The sequence below is a fragment of the Dasypus novemcinctus genome, chromosome 8 (genome assembly GCF_030445035.2).
Source record: "Dasypus novemcinctus isolate mDasNov1 chromosome 8, mDasNov1.1.hap2, whole genome shotgun sequence".
Lineage (NCBI taxonomy): Eukaryota > Metazoa > Chordata > Mammalia > Cingulata > Dasypodidae > Dasypus > Dasypus novemcinctus.
In genome coordinates this window covers 39238681-39259966 of record NC_080680.1, presented here as the reverse complement: position 1 = coordinate 39259966, position 21286 = coordinate 39238681, and the positions used below count along the sequence as shown (strand labels likewise).

Sequence of the window (21286 nt, the reverse complement as noted above, 5' to 3'; positions counted from 1 at the left end):
GCTTTGTCCCCACCCCTGGCAGGGGAGAAAGTTGGGGGAAGCTTCATCAGTTCTTGTGGCAACACAGGTAGCTTCAGCCTCCATGATCTACAGTACCAACAGCACTCTTAGCTCCTACTCCACCCTCATCAAGGGAGAAAGGGCAAGAAACAGATGAAAAAGAGCTGAAAAAAAAAATTCAAATTGGCTAAACACAAGCTATCATAAAGTTCCAAATTAAATTGAACCAAGTATCTAAAAGAGGTTGTAGCACAAAGTCATTCAAATAGAGAGCCCTAGACTAAAGAGAGAAACTGAGCCCAGGCTAAATACATCAAGAAAACCAGATGTCAAGACTTAAACATAAAATTACAAGTCATACTAAGAAACAGAAAGACATGACCCAGGCAAAGAACAAACTAAACCCCAGATGACATAAAGGAGTTGAGAAAACTAATCACAGAAGTTTAGACAAATCTCTTTAACAAATTCAGTGGGATGGCTAAAGAGATTAAGAAGACACTGGATAAGCACAAAGAAGAATTTGGAAGCAAACATAGAAAAATAGGAGATCTTATGGGAATGAAAGTCACAATAAATGAAGTTAAAAACACACTGGAAACATATAAGAACAGACTGAAGAAGCAGAAGAAAGGATCAATGAGCTTGAAGACAGGGCTTCTGAAAGTGAGCATACAAAAGAACAGATAAAGAAAAGTATGGGAAAAATTGAACAGGGTCTCAGGGAACTAAATGATGGCAAGAGACATGCAAATATATGTGCCATGGGTGCCCCAGATGGAGAAGAGAAGAGGAAAAGGGCAGAAGGAATATTTGAGGGAATAATGATAGAAAATTTCCCAACTATTTTGAAGGACATATATACCTATGTCCAAGAAGCACAGCATATTTGCTTCTGAATAAAAATGAAAGGCCTACTCCGAGACATATTAGAAAGAAGGCCAAATGCCAATGATAAAGAGAGAATACTGAAAGCAGCAAAAGAAAAGTGACTTATCACATACAAGTGCTGCCCAATGAGATTAAGTGCTGATTTCTCATCAGAAACCATTGAGATGAGGTGGCAGTGGTATAATATATTAAAAATACTGCAAGAGAAAAAAAGCCAGCCAAGAATCTTAAATCCAGCAAGACTGTCTTTCAAAAATAAGGGCAAGGGAAGTGCCCTCATTTGTACACCAATGTTCACAGCAGTATTACTCACAATTGCCAAAAAATGGAAAGAACCCAAATTTCCATCAACTGATGAATGAATAAAATAAATGAAACCTGGATGTCCTATAAGGTAGATGGTAGCCCAATTGCTTGGACCACATCTGCTTCCTGACATTCTAAATTCATGGATTAGATGAATAAATATTGTTAAGATGGCAATTCTACCTGAAGAGATTTACATATTCAAAACCAGCCCAGTGATAATTCCAACAGCTTTCTTTGCAGAAATGGAAGAGACAACCATCACATTCATGTGGAGGGAAGCAGACTTGGCCCAATGGGTAGGGCAACCATCTACCACATGGGAGGCCCATGGTTCAAACCCAGGGCCTCCTAACCCATGTGGAGCTGGCCCATGCACAGTGCTGATGCACGCAAGGAGTGCTGTGCCATGCAGTGGTGTCCCCCATGTAGGGGAGCCCCATGTGCAAGGAGTGAGCCCCATAAGGAGAGCTGCCCAGTGTGAAAGGAAGGTCAATCTGCCCAGGAGTGGCAGCCGCACACACCAAGAGCTGACATAGCAAGATTACGCAACAAGAAGAGACACAGATTCCCAGTGCCACTGACAAGAATAGAAGCGGACACAGAAGAACACACAGTGAGTGGACAGAGAACAGACAACCAGGGCGCGGGGGGGAGGGGGGGGCGCGGCAGGGAAGGGAAAAGAAATAAATAAAAAATAAATCTTAAAAAAAATTCATATGGAATAAAAGGGGCCTCAAATAACCAAAAAACTACCTTGAAAAAGAACAAAGATGGAAGACACACACTTTCCTATTTTAAAACGTATTACAAAGCAACACTAGCCAAAACATCAAAGTATTGGCACATGGATAGACATTGAATTGAGAGCTCAGAAATAAATCTTGAATCTATGGCCAACTGATTTTTTATAAGGGTGCCATATCCATTCAATGGGGAAAGAATAATCTCTTTAACAAATGGTGTTTGGGAAAACTGGATATCCATATGTAAAAGAAAGAAGGTGGATTCCTACCCATCATCATTTACAAAAATTAACTCAAAATGGATCAAAAACCTAAATATGAGAACTATATAAAACTCTTAGAGGAAAACTTAGGGTGACATCTTCAGGTCCTTTTGTTTCATAGACTTTACTAGGCATTACACCAAAAGTATCAACAACAAAAGAAAAAATACATTAATTGGACTTAAAATTTTTTAATTGTGTGCAAAATACTTTATCAAGAAAGTGAAAAGGCAGTCTACTCAATGGGAGAAAATATTTGGATATGATAAATCTGACAAGGGTTTTATATCCATGCTATATAAAGAGATAACATAACTCAATGATGAAAAGATAAGCAACCTAATTTTAAAATGGGCAAAAGACCTAAATAGACATTTCTCCAAAGAAGAAATACAAATAGCAAAAAAGCACATGAAAAAATGCTGAACATCACTAGCTATTAGGGAAATGCAGAACAAAACTACAATGAGATACCATTTTGCACCTATTAGAATGGCCATTAATTTAAAAAAAAACAGGAAACTACAAGCGTTGGCAAGGATGTGGAGAAACAGGAACACTCCTTCACTGTTGGTGAGAAAGTAAAATGGTGTAGCCTCTGTGAGAAACAGGTTGGTAGTATCTCAAGAAGCTGATCTTAGAACTGCCATATGACCCAGAAATCCCTTTACTAGGAATATAAACAGAAGAACTGAGAGCAACAATGCATAATGACATCTGCACAGCAATGTTCTAGCAGCATTATTCATAATTGCTAAAATATGGAACCAGTCCAAGTGTCCATCAACTGATGAATGTATAAACAAAATGTGGTATATACATACCATGGAATACATATGATGGAATACTATTCAGCTGTAGGAAGAAATGAAATTAGCATGCATATCACAACATGGATGAAATTTGAGGACATTTGGTTGAGTGAAATAAGCCAGACACAAACAGATGAATATTGTATGGTCTCTGATATGAACTAAATACCTTGAGTAAACTCAGAGTTAAACTATAGAGTATAGATTAGTAGGAGACAGAATGTGAGGTGAGAAGGGGGAATTGATGCTGAATATAAGTAGAACGTTTAATAAGGCTGTTTGTAAATATATGGAAATGTGGCATACACATATAGTGGAATACTATGATGCTGTGAGAAGAAGTGAAATTGGCACACCTATGACAACATGGATGAACCTTGAGGACATTATGCTGAGTGAAATAAGCCACACACAAAAGGATAAATATTGTCTGGTCTCAATACTGTATGGCCTTTATAATTTGTATCAACATGAAGAATAAACACATGGAGTTAAAACCTAAATGAGATTATAAGGAGATAGCCTGAGGACTGAGAAGGGGTATTGATGCTTAATGTAAATAGAATTTTCTTTAGCCTAACTGTAAAAGTGTGGAAATGGATAGAGTTGATGGTAACACATTAAAATGAATATAACTAACACTGCTGATTTATAAATGTGATTGTGGCTGAAAGGGGTAGTCTAGGGAGGTTAATGCTAATAGAAAGACAGCTAGAGAATAACTTAGGGACTATATAATATAGTGATTTTGGTGGTAGATGAAGATTATGGTTAATAATGCAAATACAAGAAAGTTCCTCTATTACAAGGTGTAAAATATATGATGATGCATGGGAAAATAAAATGAATATAACTTATAGACTATAGTTAACAGTAATATTTTAATATTTTTGTGGCAAAGAAGGTACTGTATAACAGGAAAGGTCAAAAAAGGAATAAGGGGTTTAGGTGTGTTTTTTGTTTTTTGTTTTTAAATATATTTTTTATTTATTTTAGATTACATAAAATGTTACATAAAAAACGATAGGGGATTCCCAAATGCCCCACTCCCCAAACCTCCCACTTTTCCCACATTAACAACGTCTTTCATTAGTTTGATACATTCATTGCAATTGATGAAGACATTTGGGAGCATTTCCATACAGCATGGATTATAACCTAGGTTGTACTTTATACTCTTTTCCACTCCATTCTGTAGGTTATGGCAGGATATATAATGTCCTGTATCTGTCTTTACAATGTCATTCAGGGCAAGTACAAGTTCCGAAAATGCCCCCATATCACACCCCTTTTTTCCTTCTCCCTGCCTTCAGCAACTCCAGTGGCCACTATCTCTACATCAATGATATAATTTCTTCCATTGCTAGAATCACAGTAAGTCTATAGTAGAATACCAGTAAGTCCACTCTAGTCCATATTTTATTCCCCAATCCTGAAGATTCTGGGATGGTGATGCCCACTCCACCTCTAATGGGGGGGGGGGGAGGGGGCTTCGATCCCATATGGCTGATGGATGGGACTCTTTTGTTTGCAGTTGTAGACTCTCAGTTCTTGGTGTGGTGGTTGTCCATCCTTACCTCCTTGTTTTCTGTCCTGGGTGAATCCAATGAACTGAAGAGTAGGTGTTGCAACTCCGGTGAGGCTCAGGGCCCAGCTGGCATGTGGATAGCCCAGAGATTCAAGTCTCTTGGACATACACCTACCAACTACAATGCCAACTATAAGTTCAGTAAAAGGGACAGAAGAGGCATATGTAGAGAGGTCACAACTGAGTCCAAATCTGTCACATTTGGGAGCACAAATTCTAAAGTAGGGCCCACTGGCAATGCACCAAACTCTGGAGCTATCTGCCATGACTATAGGACCTGGGCATCTCCATAGCCCTCAGGAACCCCACTATTTGGGGTAGCATCTACTTTGGCCATCTATGAGATCCTGCTGAGACGAGCATAAGCATTACTTCTCTGATGACCAGGGGAAAGGTAATGCATTTACATGCTGAGTTTGGCTTAGAGAGTGACCACATTTGAGCAACATGGAGGCTCTCAGGAGGTAACTCTTAGGCACCCTGCAGCTCTAGGCCTAGTTGAAATTTCAAGAGCAAAAGGCTCATAAACATAGTCATCAATGTCAAGGGCCCATCAATGGACAATCCTTTTCATTGGTTATTGTCCCAGTACTTGGGGGATTGTTGCTGTTCAATTAGAGAATGTGGCAGATCTTCCCAGGATGGGAATTCAGTATTCTTTCAGTTGTTCTGTGAATCTTTATGCACTGTGGCAATGCCTTATGAACATTTGAACATATTTATAAACCTTCTATGTATGCCCAGGTGAACTTCCTCTCATGTACCTCCCATTACTGACAGCCCACACCAGTGGTTCTCCCTTGCTGTAGTTGAACCCTTCTGTGATCCAAAATTTCTTAAAAAATGAAGCCAAATATATTCAAAATTCAATTAATAGGAAAATGAGATAATGATAGGTTTAAACATATGAAATAAAATACATAATAATTTAGGAAGGGAAACAGATGTGACTCAAGCAGTTGGGCTCCCATGTACCATATAGGTGGTCCAGAGTTCAATGCCGAGGGCCTCCTGGTGAAGGCAAGCCTGCTTGCATGGAGAGATGGCCCATGTGGAGTGCTGGTCCATGCAGAGTGCCGAGTGGGAGTGCTGCCCCACACAGCAATGCTGCCCCGCACAGGAGTGCGGCTGACATGGAGTGCTGGTGCAGCAAGATGATACAACAAAAAAAGAGACACAGAGGAGAGACAGTAAGAGACATAGCAGAACAGAGAGCTGAGGTAGCACAAGAGAATGATCACCTCTCTCCCACTCTGAAGGTCCCAGGATCAGTTCCCAGAGCTGTCTAATGAGAATACAATCAGACACAGAAGAACACATAGCAAATGAACACGGAGAACACACAACTGCGGGGAGGGTGGAGGAGAAATAAATAAATCTAAAAGCAAATAATAATTTAGGGAAACTAAAAAAACTAAAATAAAATAAAAAAATTGAGGTATTAAAAAAATGAAAAATACTTATTTTTCATTTTGCTTGAAGGACAGGATTCATTGATACTTGCAACAACACTGAGCGCTTGACCCAGTAGTACTCTCCCCTCTGTTTGAGAACATATCGGACCTCCTCAGGATGGTAGTACAATACCTTCCCTTGCATTATATGGGTCTCCACCCACTGATGCAACACACTATGACAAGATGAGCATTCACACACTCCCTAGAAGCCAGCCCCAGGTGTACCCTGTGCCGAATGCTCCCCACATCTAACACCCTAAACCAGTAACCCTTCCTTGTCACATTGCCAAAAGAGTTTTTCAACATTGTGGTTTCAACCATATACCCGCCAATCCCCAGTGTTCATCTGCTCCCTTCGCCAACCCTCCCCACAGTTCCTTGGATCATCCAGACCATCCTCCCCACTCTACCCTCTATTTTTTAAAAAAGATATATTTTATTTATCTATCTCTCCAAACCCCCTCATTGTTTTGCACTTGCCGTGTTTGTTCATCTTCTTTATTTTTTTAGGAGGCACTAGAAACAGAACCTGGGGCCTCTGATGTGGGAGGGAGGTGCCTAATCACTTAAGCCACATCAGCGCCCCAGGATTTAATTTTATGACCTGTGAATATGATCAAGCTTTTTTTTTTCTTTCATTTTCTTCATTATCAAGGAGACCTTGGTCAGGTCATTTATCTAATTTGTGGTCATTTATTCATCTTTCTGAAAAAAAATTTCATTTGTTTTTAGGGTAAATAAATTAAACATGCCTGGACAGGACTTTTTAAAGGTAATTCTTCCATACTTTGTTAACTGCCTTTTGTCTGTTATTTTAGTTTTTGAAGTTGAAATAAAGGTTTTTATAAAATAAAAATTTTATAAAATAAAAAATTTTATAAAATAAAAAATAAAATGAAAATATTTATAAGTTTATAAACAGTAGCTTGTTAATAGGAGAGTATGACAACAAACTGATTTTATAGACATTACACTACATTATATTTTGTCTTCTGTGTGGATTCTTCAGATAGTAAAGTTGGCATGCTAGATTTAATTCAAGTATTTGTGGAAACAGACAAGTGTTTCGGTGTTTTGAAAATGTCTGTGAACTGGGTTTAAATTTCCACGTGGAAAAGATTCACAATATTCTTGTGAAAATTGTAATGGGGGGATGATACCGGACACCAACATGAAGGAGATCGTCATACAAATTGATGTCCCAAAAAAGTGAAGAAACTTGTGGCTAGCTTAGCAGGCGCTCTAGCCCATGCTGTACCAGCTGTAAAGAATATGGATCTGTAGCAATTTGATATGGTTATAAATTCCAAAAATATATACTGGATTATGTTTGTAATCTGGTATATACCTGGGCATGATTAAGTTATGATTAGGGCTTTGATTGGGCCACGTCATTAGGGCATTGAGTACCTACCCCTTTGTGGGTGGGGACTTACAGATAAAAGGCATGGCAAAGGACAGAGTTCGAGGGGTTTTCATGTTGGAGTTTTGATGTTGGAGTTTGATGCTGAAGCTTTAAGCTGGAGCCCCGGGAAGTAAGCTCACAGAGAAAAGAGAAGTCAGCTCCAGGAAGAGAGGAACCCTGAGCCTAGGAATAAACAAGCCCTGGGAGGGAGGAACGCAGGAAGCCTGAACCCTTGCAGATGTTGGCAGCCATCTTGCTCCAACACATGAAAATAGACTTTGTTGAGGGAAGTAACTTATGCTTTAAGGCCTGGTATCTGTAAACTCCTACCCCAAATAAATACCCTTTATAAAACCAACCAATTTCTGGTATTTTGCATCTGCACCCCTTTGGCTGACTAATACAGGATCTTTCTGTGATCCCAAGAAATATTAAAATTGGTGACTCCAATATACAAATGTCATACTTGCCTTCTATTAAATAAATTTTTAAAAAGTCTATTCTCAGTGAAATCCAGGGGGGGAAGTAATCTAAATTTACCAAGTAGGTGTTTCCAAAAATAAAGGAGGAGAGTCTTCACTTTTACTCTTGGATTAAAGTCAAGGCACCATAGAGAAGTTAAGTAAAATTACTATGTGACATTCAATGTTGCTTTTCTTGCACAGTAATTTTAAAGAAATTGAGTGGTTCCAGTGTAATTTCCCCCTTACACTGCATTTCTATGCCCACCTAAGGCTGCCTCTATGTTCCAACTACTATGTATTTTAAAAGTGTTTGCAACATCTTTGATTATGTGTAATCCAAAATGTTGGTGTTTAGTATAGATCACAAGTGCAGAATTTCTTAATTCTATTTGTCACAACTGTCATTTAAAGAAGCAAATATGTATTGCATGAAAATTTTTTGAACTTTTTCTCTTAGTTTAAATAAACTCCAAGGTAGCTGGACTTCTAAAGCACTTTTTTTTTTTTTTTTTTTTTGGTCTGAGATCTACTTTAACAATGATTTTTTTTCACACCTGCCTGTCTCAACCAAGTAAAGTATATCTTATCACTGTTAAAAGTAAAATAAACAAAGGACTTAAAAGGACATTTCTCCAAAGAAGATATGCGAGTGCTCAAGAAATACATGAAAACATGCTCAACTTCATTAGCCATTAGGCAAATGCAAATCAAAACCATAATGAGATACCATTTCATACCCACTAGAATGGATATTATTTAAAAAGTGGAAAATAATAAGTGCTGGAGAGGATATGGAGAAATAGGAACAACCATAGATTGTTTTTTTATTTCTCTCCCTCCCCCCTACCCCCAGTTGTCTGCTCTCTGTGTCCATTTGCTGTGTGTTTTTCTGTGACCGCTTCTATCCTTATCAGTGGCACCGGGAATCTGTGTTTCTTTTTGTTGTGTCATCTTGTGTCAGCTCTCCGTGTGTGCAGCGCCATTCTTGGGCAGGCTGCATTTTCTTTCGCACCGCGTGGCTCTCCCTACGGGGCGCCCTCCTTGTGTGTGGGGCTCCCCTACATGGGGGACACCCTTGTGTGGCAGGGCACTCCTTGCGCACATCAGCACTGTTCATGGACCAGCTCCACACGGTCAAGGAGGCCCGGGGTTTGAACCGCAGACCTCCCATGTAGTAGACGGACGCCCCATCCATTGGGCCAAGTCTGCTTCCCTCATACATTGTTGATGCAGCAATTACAGAAAACAGTTTGGTAGTTCCTCAGAAAGTTAAGTATAGACTTATCATATGACCTGGCAATCCCAATTGTAGGTACAGCCAAAAGATTCAAACACAGGAACTTTGACAGATATTTGCACACTGATTTTTATAGTGCCAAAAGGTGGTAGTAACCCAAGTGCCCATAAACAGATGAATGGATAAACACAACGTGGTATACATGTACAATGGACTATTATTTAGCTATAAGAAGAAATGAAGTTCCAGTATGTGTTACAACAGGGATGAACCTTGAAGACATCATGTTGAGTGAAATATCCAGAAACAAAAGGACAAATAGTGTATGATGTCACTGATTTGAAATAATTACAATAAACAAACTCATAGAGTCAGAAACTAGTATTCAGATTACCTTGGGCCAGAGTGATGGTGGGAATAAGGAGCTCATGTTTACTGGCAGAGTGTCTGTCTAGTCAGTGTGACAGGAAGATTCTGGAAATGGATGGTGGTGATGGTAGCACAACATGAATTAATACTACTGAGGTATTTAAACATTTAGAAATGTTTAAAATGGGAAATTTTCAGTTGTATATGTGATACCAGAAAACACACACACACACACACACAAACCATACATCTGTACAACAGAAAGAGTGACCTTAATGTAAATTATGGTTTATGGTTAATACTATAATTACAAGAATATTATCTCATCAATTTTTTTAAAGAATTATTTATTTATTTCTCTCCCCTTCTCCGCCCCCCCCACCCCAGTTGTCTATTTGCTGTGTGTACTTTGTCTGCTTCTGTTGTTGTCAGCGGCACAGGAATCTGTGTTTCTTTTGTTTGAACCGCGGACCTCCCATGTGGTAGATGGACGCCCTAACCACTGGGCCAAGTCCGCTTCCCTATCTCATCAATTTTAACTAAATTACCACACTAGTGCAAAATGTTATTTTTAGGGAAAACCTTGTGTGTGTGGTAGGGTGGTATAAGGAAGGTAGTTTCTGCATGATTTTTCTGTAAATCTACAACTTCTTTAAAAAAAATAAACACTCACATATATAAACTGATAGCAAATAAATGATTGATGGTGAGGAAATTATTTACTTCTACTATCAAAGTTTGTATGGATGGCACTTCAAAAAGTTCTTAAAATAAATTTGATGAGAGGACTTTCACTTCTGGTCAAGATAGAGTCATAGGAACTGAAAAAACCTTCATGTCTGAAATGACAATACAGCAACAAAATATATGCAACAGCAGTTTGAAAGATGCAGTATGTTTTAGTTTGCTAAAGCCTGCTGGGAGCAATATATCAGAAATGGGCTGCCTTTTACAATGAGAATTTGTTAGGTTAAAAGCTTACCATTCTGGGGACCAGGTGTAGTTCAGTGGTTGAGTGCCTGCTTCCCAGGTACAAGGTCCTGGGTTCAATCTCTGGTACCTCCTAAAAATTAAAAATTAAAAAAAAGCTTACAGCTCTGAGGCTGTGAAAATGTCCAAATCAAGGCTTAATCAGATGTTTTCCTTCCCAAGGACTGGCTGCTGGCGATCCTGGACTCCTGCCACATGGCAAGGTATAATGGCGGCTCTGCCAGTTTCTGACTTCTCCTCCAGGCTCACTTTCTCCCCAAGCTCAGCCGTGAGTTATAAGGCACATGGCAGGGCATAATGGCGGCATCGGCTCATCTGTCCCATCTCCATTGGACCTCGTTACTAGTTCTGCTTCAGGGTGCTCCATCTGAGACTGTTCTCTCTCCCACGTTTGCCAACTTCTGGAGGCTTTTCTCTGTCTATGTGGCTTTTTTCTGTGTCTGCAGGTTTTATTCCTCCATTTATAATGCACTCCAGTAAGAGGGTTAAGACCCACCCTTGGTTCATGCCCTACTGAAATCATCTAATCAAAAGGAAGGCCCCTGAACTGAATCTACTCAGAAGGTTCCACCTACAATAAGTTTACATGCACAGGAATGGACTTGCTTTAAGAACAGTGTTTCCTGAGATGCATTCAGCTTCAAACTGTCACCCTGTACTTCAGGCAATGAAGTAATACCTAAGAGGTAGAAACAAACAAAGTGAGCCCTACAAATGCCCAGCTCACTGCCTCAAGAGAGTTTCCAGGGCATGGAAGGAGGGAAACCCAGCTGAAGCCCAGAAGACTCACTAAGTTAAGGAGCCAGAACTGGGAGTACAGAAAGAACAAGGTAGCTAGAGTTTGAAGGACCAGGTACCAGAGAGGAAATTTCTGCCCAAAGAGTTAACTCTAGAGATCTAGAGAGGGTGAGGGAGTCCCTCAAGTATTCATGTGGTTAGCTCGGGCACATGAAGAAACTTCCCAAGGCTGAGGAAAGAACTACCCAGAGGATTATGGGTAACTGTGCACAGTACTCACACAGGGTGGAGTGTCTGCTCCCAACAACCAGACTGTAAAGCCCAAGATTCACATCATATTGTGTAGAGTCCACAATCTTACCTCAATAGGGGGCAATAATTAGCCCTAGAACATGCACTGCATTGATCTTGCCCAACAAATCTTAAAAGCAAGACTCAAAAGAATTAAATAGTTTCCAAGAAACTTAACTGCATGCCATAACAAACTCAAGAATGTTTACAGGAAAATAAAAATATCTGGCACCCAAAAGGTAAAATTCATGATTTCTGTTATCCAATCAAATTTGGTATACACAAATCAAATCTGTAGAGGTAAAAACTAGAATGAATGAATGAAAAATATGTAAATGGGATTAATAGCAGAAGAAAAGATTAGTGAATGTGAAGACATGGCAATAGAAACTATACAAAATTAAATACAGAGAGAAAAGAGAATTTTAAAAATTAAGAGAGATCAGTGATCTGTGGGGTAACTTTAAGAGGCTTCATACTCATATAATTGTAGTACCAGAAGGAAGGTGGGGAAGAAATAATGACTGAAATGTTCAGCACCTTATGAAAACTATAAAGCCAAAGATCCAAGAGGACTAGTGAATCCCAAGTGCAAGATTATTGAAAATGTTGACTGTTTAAAAAATATAATAACAATGTAGTGTGGAGTTTAGAACACATGTAAAAATAAAATGTAGGACAGTAGCACAAATGTTGGTAAGTGAGAAATGGAAGTATATTATTATAAGGTTCTAATACTTACTGTCCATGAAGTGGTATAATGTCACTTGAAGGTAGACTGTTATGAATTATAGGTCTATACTATATGCCATAAAGTAATCACTAAATAAGAAAGGGATTATAGTTTTTAAGACAAAGGAGAATCTTTTTTTAAAAAAGATAATAATAAAAAATTTTAAAAATTAAAAAAAAGGACAAAGGAGATAATGGATTCACTAAGACTTTCAATTTATCCAAAAGAAGGCAAAGAAAGAGAGGAAGAGAGAAAAAAATGGGAAAAATAATGAGAAAAGGATCAATTCATAAAGTGAATGAAACAATCCTAAACATCTGTAAACTTAATAACAAAACTTCAAAATCATGAAGCAAAATCTTATTGAACTTCAAGAAGAAATAGACAAATCCACAATTAAAGTCAAACAAATAAGTAGTTTTCTCTCAATAACTGATTGAACAAATAAACAGAAAAAGACATGGAAGACTTAAGAAATCCTGTCAACCAATTGGACCTTATTGAGACTTATAGACTATTTTAGTTAACAACAGAAGTCACATTCTTTTCAGCTGCACATGAAATGTTTACTGAGATTAACCATATTCTGAGCCATGAAACAAGTTTTTATCAATTTTACACTTGATCTTAGGCAGAAGGCTGAGAAGCAATACATCTTGAAAATTTAAAAAGTTCAAATAATAAAAAAAGTCCCCTAAAAAATGGAATTAAATATGAAATTAATAACAAAAAGATCTATGGAAAATCCTCAAATACACAGAAACTGAATAAAACATTCCTAGATTACCCCTGGGTCGAAGAAAACATCAAAAGGGAAATCAGAAAGTTTTTCAGAACTGCATAAAAATGAAAGCACAATATAACAAAATTTAGGGGAATGCTTTTGTATGTAAGGGGGAATTTACAGGAAGAAAGAAATAACACTAGGAAGATATGACAGTTATAGATATTTATGCACCTAACCAGGGTGTCCCAAAATACATGAGACAAACTCTGGCAGAAGTGAAGGGAGAAATAGACATCTCTACAATAATTGTTGGACACTTCAACACACCACTCACATCATTAGATAAAACAACTAGACAGAAGATCAATAAGGAAACAATTTGAACAATATGATAAACGAGTTAGACCTAACCAACATACACAGGAGATTGCAACTAAACTCGAAGGTTATACATTTTTCTCAGGGACACATAGCTCCTTATCCAGGTTAGACCATATGTTAGGTCTCAATGCAAATCTCAATAAGTATAAAAAGATTGAAACTATACAAAACACCTTCTAAGATAATAATGGAATGAAACTGGAAATCAATAATAGAAAGGAAAGAGGTAAATTCACAAATGTGCAGAGGCTGAACAACACATTCCTAAATAATCAGTAGGCCAAAGAAGAAAATGTAAGTGAATTTAGCAAATATACTGGGACAAATGAAAAAGATAACAAATTACCAAAACTTGGCGGCGGACTTGGCCCAGTGGTTAGGGCGTCTGTCTACCACATGGGAGGTCTGTGGTTCAAACCCCGGGCCTCCTTGACCCGTGTGGAGCTGGCCCATGTGCAGTGCTGATGCGCGCAAGGAGTGCCCCGCCATGCAGGGGTGTCCCCTGCGTAGGGGAACCCCACATGGAAGAAGTGCGCCCTGTAAGGAGAGCTGCCTAGCGCAAAGGAAAGTGCAGCCTGTCCAGGAATGGTGCTGCAGCACACACGGAGAGCTGACACAACAAGGTGAAGCAACAAAAAGGTTCCCGTGCTGCTGACAACAACAGGAGCGGACAAAGAAGACTCAGCAAATAGACACAGAGAACAGAAAACTGAGGTGAGGGGGGAGGAGGGGAGAGAAATAAATGAATAAATATTTAAAAACAAAACAAATTACTAAAACTTATGGGATACAGTGAAGGCAGTCCTGAGAGGGAAATGTATTGTCCTAAATGTGTAAATTAAAAAAGAAAAAAGAACTAAAATCAAAGATCTAACTGAACAACTGGAGAAACTAGAAAAAGAGCAGCAAACCAATCCCAAAGCAAGCAGACAGAAAGAAATAATAAAGATTAGATCAGAAATACATGAAATTGAGGAAAAAAGGCAATAGAGAAAATCAACAAAACCAAAAGCTGGTTCTTTGAGAAAATCAATAAAATTGACAAGCCGTTACCTAGATTGACAAAGAAAGAAAGAGAGAAGATACAAATAAATAAAATTAGAAATGAAAGAGGGAGGTAAAGTTACGACTGACCTCACAGAAATAAAAAGGATCATAAGAGGTTATGAGAAACTGTATGTCAATAATTTATACAACCTAGATGAAATGGACAAATTCCTAGAAATGCAGAAACAACCTACCATGATGCTTAAAAGAAATACAGGAACTTAACAAACCAATCACATTTAAAGAGATTAAATCAGAATCAAAACTGTCACAATGAAAAAAAGTCTAGGACCAGATGGCTTCACAGGTGAATTCTAACAAGCATTTCAAGAAGAATTAATACCAAACCTGTTTAAACTCTTCCAAAAAACTGAAGAGGAGGGAAAATTATCCAACACATTTGATGAAGACAACATTACCTTAATATCAAAGCCACATAAGACTTTACAAGAAAAGAAAATTATAGACCAATCTCTCTAATGAACATAGATGCAAAAATTCTCAACAAAATACTTGCAAATCAAATCCAAAAGCTTATCAAAAGAGTTATACATCATTACCAAGTGGGATTCATTCCTGATATGCAAGGGTGGTTCAACAAAAGAAAATCAGTTAACATAATACACCACATTAGCAACTGAAGAAAAAAACCACATGATTATATTGATTGATGAAGAAAAGGCATTTGACAAAATCCAGCATCCTTTCATGATAAAAAACACTTTAAAAGACAGGAATAGAAGGAAAATTCCTCAATATGATAAAAGACATGAAAAACATATAGCCAACATCATAATTAATGGGGAAATGTTGAAAGCTTTCCCTTTAAGATTGGGAACAAGATGAGGTGTCTACCATCACCATTGTTATTCAACAATGTGCTAGATGTTCTAACCAGCACAATTAGACACGGGAAAAAAGGCATCCTAACAGGAAAGGAGGAAGTAAAACTCTCACCATTTGGGGATGACATGATCGTATATTTAGAAAATTATGAATGTCGGAATGACAAAGCTACTTGAGCTCAGCAAAGTGACAGGATGCAAAATCAACATGCAAAAATCAGTAACGTTTTTGTACATGAGAACTGAAAAATCTGAGGAGGAAATCAGTGAAAAAATTCCATTTACACTAGCAACAAACAGATTCAAATAACCCAGAAATCAATTTAACCAAAGAAGTACAGGACCTATATGCAGAAAACTACAAAAGAATACTAAAACAAATTAACAAAGACTATACAAATGGAAAGACATTCCGTGTTCATGGATAGGAAGACCAAATATCATGAAGATGTCAATCTTACCCATACTGATTTATAAATTTGATGCAATACCAATTAAAATTCCAACAGCCTATTTAGCAGAAATAGAAAAGGCAATTACCAAATTCATTTGGAAGGAATGTGCACCTGAATAGCCAAAAGTCTATTCTAAAAGGAAGAGCGAAGTGGGAGGAATTTCACTTCCTGGCCGTGAAACATATCACAAAGCTACAGTGGTCAAAACAACTTGGTATTGGCATAAAAACTGACACATCAATCAGTGGAATAGAGTTGAGAATCCAGAAATAAGCCCTCACCTCTCTGGCCAACTGGTTTCAACAAACCTACCAAAGCCATGTTAACGGGACAAAACAGTCTCTTCAACAAACGGTGCTGGGAGAACTGAATATCTTCAACCAAAAGAATGAAAGAGAATCCCTATCTCACTCCCTATACAAGAATCAACTTAAAATGGATCAAAGACCTAAATGTAAAAGTCAGGATCATAGAACTACTAGAGGAAAATGTAGGGAAATATCTTGAAGACCTTGTGGTAGGTGGTGGTTTCTTGGACCTTACATCCAAAGCACTAGCAATAAAAGAACCAATAGATAAAGGGAATAATTTGTACCTCAAAGGACTGTGTTAAAAGGCAGCAAACTCAATGGGAGAAAATATTTGGAAATCACATATCTGATAAGGGTTTAATATCCATGATATACAAAGAGATCATACAACTCAACGATAAAAAGACAAATGACCTGAGTAAAAATTGGACAAAAGACTTGAATAGACATTTGGAAAAAACAAACAAGGACATGAAAAAATGTTGAACATCAGTAATGATTAGGGAGATGCAAATCAAAACTACAATAAGATATCATTTCACAACTATTAGAATGACCACTATTAAAAAGACAGAGAACTACAAGTTTTGGAGAGGGTGTGGAGAGATAGGAACACTTATGTACTGTTGGTGGGAATGCAGAATGGTACAGCCACTGTGGAAGACTGTTTGGCAGTTCCTAAAGAAGTTGATTATAGATTTGCCATGTGACCCAGCAATAGCACTACTGGGTATACCCAGGAGAACTGAGAGCATGGACTCAAACAGACATCTGCATACCAATATTCATAGTGGTGTTATACATGATTGGAAACGACCCAAGTGTCCATCAATGAATGGATAAACAAACTGTGGTGCATTCACATGATGGACTATTGTGCAGCTATAAGAAGAAATGAAGTCGTAAAGCATACGACAACATGGATGAACCTGGAGGACATTATGTTGAGGGAAGCAAGCCAGACAGAAAAGGACAAATACTGTATGATTGTGCTACTATGAACTAAATATGTTGTGTAATCTCATGGATTTAGTAACTTTGAATATGGGTCACCAGAAAATAGAATGAGGTTAGAAAATAGAAAGCTGAGGGTTAACTTGTGCAGAATTGTTAAAAGGATGTGTGTTAATCTTTGGAAATGAATAGAAAAGGTGAAAGCCCAACATAATGTTTGTAACTAGCAGTAGTACTATTATGTGGGTATGAAAAAGTTTAAAGGAAAGTCTAAAGTCATGTATATTACTAAAAGGAAAGATAAGTAATATAACATGGAACTGTAGAGCATATTAAAACTGCATATGAAATATCAATACAGTTAAAATTCCATATATAAGACTGTTATACTTTGAAATTGAACAAATGGATGTTAACACTACAAGATATTAATAGACAAAAACAAAACCTTATGCTAAGTGGAAGAAACCAGACACAAAGCACTATAAAGCGTATGATTCCATTTATATAAATTGTAAATATAAATTTATTTATAAAGATGATGTTAGATTAGCCATTATGCAGGGCTGGGGAAGTACTGATAAGAGGTGTGGCGTTTTTCTTTTTGGAGTAATGAAGTTGTTCTAAAATTTTTTGTGGTGATGAATGCACAACATTGTGATTATACTAAAAGTTATGGTTATACTCTTTGGATAGGTTGTATGGTATATGAATATACTTCAAAAACTGCTTAGTAAGTAAGTGTGCAAGAATAGCCAGAAATAGCAGCTACAGACAGCAGGGGAATCAGAGAGCTTGAGAGGTGAAGAATTTTCTTGTTTGTTTATTTTTATTAAAATAATGAGGGAAACGGACTTTGGCCCAGTGGTTAGGGTGTCCGTCTACCATATGGGAGGTCCGCGGTTCAAACCCCGGGCCTCCTTGACCCGTGTGGAGCTGGCCATGCGCAGTGCTGATGCGCGCAAGGAGTGCCGTGCCACGCAGGGGTGTCCCCCGCGTGGGGGAGCCCCACGCACAAGGAGTGCGCCCGTGAGGAAAGCTGCCCAGCGTGAAAAGAAAGTGCAGCCTGCCCAGGAATGGCGCCGCCCACACTTCCCGTGCCGCTGACGACAACAGAAGCGGACAAAGAAACAAGACGCAGCAAATAGACACCAAGAACAGACAACCAGGGGAGGGGGGGAAATTAAATAAATAAATAAATCTTTAAAAAAATAAAATAAAATAAAATAAAATAATGAAAATGCTGTAATGATGATTGAGGTGATGAATGCATAACAATATGATTGTACCAAATTCCATTGATTGTACACTTTGGGTGAATTGTATGCTTTATTAATATGTATTAATAAAATTGATTTTAAAAAACACATTTTTAATCATAGAACACATAGTTTGAAGTCTTGCCTGTTGGAATCTATGTGCAAACTGCTCAACCTTTCTGAGTTTTGGTTTCCTCATCACTCAAATGTGGATAATACTTGCCTTGAAGGATTGTTCATGACTACCTAAAGTCATACCCCTAAAGTACCTAAATTAGATCAGTCATTTAGGGGCTTTGGAAAGGTTACTTTCCCTTTCTCCTTCCCTTCTAACTCCAAGTCCAATGGTTTTCACAGCTGTGAAGTTATAATATAAAACACATAGCCAACATTGTTGCTCTGTAAGCAAGTTGATATCTGTCATGAATTGAATTGTGTCCCCCAAAAACATGCATTGAAGCCCTAACTCCCAGTACTTCAGAATGTGATCTTATTTGGAAATAGATTCATTGCAGATGTATGGAGTTAAAATGAATTCATAATGGAGTAGTGCAGACCTTTAATCCACTATGACTGGTGCCCTTCAAGAAATGAAGAGACACAGAGACACACAGGGGAGAAGACCATGTGAAGATGACGGCAGAGATTGAAGAGATGCTTCCGCCAGCCATGGAATACCAAGGACTGCCAACTACTATCAGAGGCTAGGAAGCCAGAGCCATCAGAGAGCACAGCTCTGTGCGACACCTTGATTTTGTACTTCTAGCCTCCAAACTGTGAGATAAATTTCTGTCACCGTAAGCCACCAAATTTTTTTCTTACAGCCGCTCTAGGAAACTAATACAGTATCTAAACTCAAACAAGACAACCAGAATCAGCTACATGATTTGTGCAGCCCTGTGTGCAACGAAAATAGGGTCCCCATGTTAAAAAATCATTAAGGATTTCAAAATGGTGACAGCAGGGCATTAAGCTCTTCTGAGTGTTGGTCTCTGTGCCACTGTATACTGCATGCCTGTGAGGAGGGCCCTGATATCAATGATAAGTCATTACTGTTACTTCTTGGAATTAAAGGGGAAAGATTGAAATAACCCAAAGGTTTTTCATATTATGTAGAATATGATACTAGCTCTTGAGAGTCACCATATTACTGCCCTCATTCTCCCCACACTGGATACAAAATACTTTATCATTATCCTCTTTGATGATGGCAACCAAGGTTTTTTGTGGGTTTTTTGTTTTGTTTTGTTTTCTAATTAGAGAAACTGTGGGTTTACCGAAAACTGATACATAAACTCATGCATAAGGTACAGGGTTCCCATATACCACCCTAATATTAACACCTTGCTTTGGTGTGGTACATTTGTTATAATTGATGAAAGCACATTTTTGCAACTGTACTAGTAACTACAGTCATGGCTTAACTTAGCATTCACTGTGTTGTGCAGTTCCATGGATTTAAAAAAAAAATTTATTCTAGTAACACATATACAACCTAAAATTTCCCCTTTTAACTACTTTCATATACATAATACAGTGCTGTTAAGTACATTCACAATGTTATGCTATCATTGTGGGTTTTTTTTTATATATATAGAAGAAAGCAAAAACCCTCTAGAAAATATCCTCTCCTTTAGAGTTCAAAATGACTCATGTGTCACTGACACTTTCTTAGCAGATTATAGCCCAACCTTCTTGTGAAACCATAGACAAAGTCTAGTCTTACAAACCATTACTCTCTGACCATATAAACCAGAGAAAATACCCAGCATAATGAATTGATTACCACTGCATCTCCTGAGGGAGATCAAGCCTATTTCCTTATAGCTTTTTTATTCTAATATGAAAATATCTATTCTGCGTAAGGCTGGATTCCATTTACAAAAATAAACAGGAGGCCTTTAGATTCCCTAGAGCCCAAGTGGAGAAATTCTGTGCATTATCTGTTCTCCTGCCTCTATTCTCAGGTATAGCTTCCAAATGGATGAAAACTCTGAATGAGAAGTTATGTTACCACGAAGTACAATATCTGTTGAATTTTTGGTATAAGACAATTTGGTGTGGAGGAGTCTATAGAGGGGGCTGAGGTTTGTTTCTGTGAGCATCAACGGAAGGCAGATGAACCAGTCAGAAGGCAACAAGTAGGCACCTAAGGCTTGTTCTCTTGGGCTTTGCTGCTTGACTATTCATTGCATTAATCTGGAATTTTTCATTTCATGATATTCTCTTCTCATCCTCTTTCTCCTTCTCAATTCCAAACTTTGTGACTCTTCAGAAATTTAATGCTGAGGAATTTAAAATGAGAATACTGTGGCAACCTTTGAAATGCATGGAATATTTTAAGCTGTTGAAAAAACTGGGGTTGGTTCAATTCCTTGAGGCATAATAAGTTTTGTGTGTATACTCAGAGAGTAATGTCCTCCTCTGAGTATGTCTTGGAACATAGTCATTTGGAGTGGAGACCAAAATAAAACAAACAAACAAACAAACAAAATAACACAAAATCATAAAAAAAGGGGAACTAAATCACTTTGTTATATGGAGTTATTTGGATAAGTGAATTCTTCCCCGTACTTATTGCACACTCTCCCACATCCTTAAAAAAAAAAAGAGTTAAAGATTATGGCCATAAAATCTGCTTTAGTTAGAACATTATAAAAAATGCATTTAAAGGATACCACATTTCTAATGCTATCTTGTTGTTTAAGTGTTTTCTATTTTGTCAAAGCAAATTCATATCTCTTTCTCACAGGTTTTAATTACAAAAGCTATCTTCACACTTACATCCCATTTTTTCCATCACCATCCAAGAACTTTTATACAAACATTACATATTTTTTAACACAATATACATATGGCCATTATATTTTCCTCCTCATTTTTTTCTTTTTATCTTAAATGTACTTTACAGTCTGTTTCCATTCTTCTGACTCATATACATTGGTAGACTTCCACATTTCTATTCCAAGATTCATTGCTCTTCCTCTCTTCTTCCACTTTAAAATAATGCCCACTAA

General features: G+C 37.8%; 1 pseudogene; it reads left to right on the top strand.

The window, feature by feature from the left end:
- The first annotated feature begins 477 nt into the window (after nt 1-477).
- LOC101441269 (cytoskeleton-associated protein 2-like) overlaps nt 478-21286 on the top strand; it is a 60823-nt pseudogene continuing 40014 nt past the window's right edge.